The sequence below is a fragment of the Wasmannia auropunctata genome, unplaced genomic scaffold (genome assembly GCF_000956235.1).
Source record: "Wasmannia auropunctata unplaced genomic scaffold, wasmannia.A_1.0 LD336074.1, whole genome shotgun sequence".
In the NCBI taxonomy this organism is placed as follows: domain Eukaryota; kingdom Metazoa; phylum Arthropoda; class Insecta; order Hymenoptera; family Formicidae; genus Wasmannia; species Wasmannia auropunctata.
In genome coordinates, this window is record NW_012026816.1 from 3,668,778 (window position 1) to 3,671,018 (window position 2,241).

The window sequence follows — 2,241 nt, forward strand, 5'->3', positions numbered from 1 at the left end:
TAGTGCGCCTGAGCACGTTTAGTCAACAGAGTTCAAAAAATTCCACTTAAAAGAACAAATCTTTTTTTTGTTTTTGTTTTAGCAGTGCGCCTTTCGACTCCGGCGCACGCAGACGTAGGCATCTTCATTGTGTTTCTGTTCGCGTTAGCTAACGGATTCTTTGAGTGTCCCTCCAAGAGAATCTTCAGATTTTTTTTTATTTCTTGGGTTTGAAATGTTAGGTTTACATCGCCGAAGTCGCTCAAGATCAAAGGATCATCGACGTCACAAGAAACGTTCCCATGTATACAGGAGAGATCACGATAGGTTGCGTTCTTGTTCTCGTTCTCGAGAGGTTAGCTGATCCTCTTTCGAAGATCGACCACCACGAGGTTCGTCAAGAGCTTTCTCCATGCTTCAAGTCTTCTAGAGCAAATCTTGGCGGCGATCAAGTCTCAGGTCCAAAAGATAATCTTACTCGGGAGCGTCCCGTTTGACCACGTCCCGATTGACCACAGCCACTCACAGCGGCCGATGCATAGAGATTTTCCACTGTTCAAGCGTTGTGAGTGGCTGGTGGTCAATCGGGTATCACCCTCTTATTCGAAGGCGAGGTTAAGGAACGCGTTTTCTCATATCTCAGCCACAAGAGAAGTCGACGGCTCTCGAGAGTCGGGGCTCTGAACCAGGTAAGCCCCCTTGTCGACCCTTTTTCCCAGTTCCGCGGTGATAGCGGTCTGCGTGTCGCGCTCCGCGAGAGCTGACCGAACGCAGAAAATTGGCAAAAAGGGGGCTTAACCGACGGCTCCTCTGCGGCACTAAATCTTATGGCTATCCCTTCCCCTCTCTTTTTAGCCGTAGCATCAGAGCCTGTAGATCATGAGGTTACCTTTGCGCCTCCTGATGCTGAACATAATGAGGGTCCTTCACTTGTCCGCCAGCTGTTCCACACGCAGGATTCCCTAGATCGTTTTGCGTGGGACCAGACTATCCTTGATTTTGCCACTTCCGTACGGACCTGCAGGAGAATTTACGCACTCAATTAATAACAAAGTTCGAGGTCAAGGACAAGCTGTCATCGTTAGGTTGACTTCTCACTGGTTGCTGCAAGATGATCTTGGAGATTACTGGGGTAGATTTGACAAGGCCTCTAGCAACCCTCTCACAGGCCTGCGCGTTCTTGATCTCTTCGGCGAATGAAGCGCCAAAGAGCAAGGTCAAACTTTGGCAGCTATTCGCGTCTCGCAAATTTCGTTTACTGCAGAGAGGGTTCTCATTCGTATTCCAGACCGCATTAAAACTTCAGCTCCGGGTTCGGGCTCATTGTTGTCCCTGTGTCAAACCCCTGTTGTCGTTTCTCCGCTTTGAAGGGCATAACAATTTATGCATTATGACCCTTCTTTTTCATTTCTTGTCACGGTCTTGAGATTTTCGCCCGCCTTCTTGTGGTTCTCTCTTTATAGCGCTCAAAAGTCCGCATATTGCCGTTGATTCCCAAACGATTAATCGTTGGCTAAAAGCCACTCTTTCGGGAGTTAGTGACATTTTTTCTGTTCATAGCACATGCGTCGACATCGCTTGCATTTCGAAAAGGAGTGTCTGTGGATCTTATTAAGCACGCGGCCGGTTAATCTGGCGAATCTCGCGTCTTTGTGGATTTCTATAACAGACAAGTTTTAGATATAGACGCGTTCGCCAGTGTGGTTTTATCTGCGTCGTCTAAGTCGAGAGAAGTCATTTCTGAGAATGAATTCATTGAGAGTCTTCAAATTTAGAATAAAACACATGCCTCCCGACGCTTTCTCAGTTAAAAAGAAGGGAGATAGGAATTGGTCCGATAAAGATTGCATCGGGTAAATGGCTTCTTTCTCAACAAGTCTCTTGATTTCAGCCTTACAATAAAATCGACTTAAAAAACACTGGCTCGCTAATGAAAGTACGGGGGGAAAGGGCGGAAATGAAAAAGAAATTCTATATCCTCGAATTTCTTCCAGTACTTCAGAACCTAACATTAAAGTCTCCCAGTGAGAATTTAACCCTAATATAAACGCAAAATGTGATACGTTTGTCTCCTCGATCCCGGATCCAGAGTCTTTTGCGATTGACGCATCAGGAGATGCGGTAGCGTCTCCCGCCAAGTATATTTTTTCGCTACATAACGGTCAGGAAATATTTTTGTACTTACAGAGACGCTACAGCGTATCCTTTACCGGACGGATAACGTTTCTATAGCAATAAATAGATCGGAAGAGCACACGTCTG

At 46.1% G+C, this 2,241-nt stretch overlaps 1 protein-coding gene across 1 annotated transcript in view; it reads right to left on the reverse strand.

Moving 5' to 3' along the window:
• The window catches only part of LOC105449703 (UDP-glucuronosyltransferase 2B19-like), a 14,740-nt gene that overhangs the window by 814 nt on the left and 11,685 nt on the right, over nucleotides 1-2,241 (reverse strand). The gene's annotated exons all lie outside the window — the stretch shown is intronic.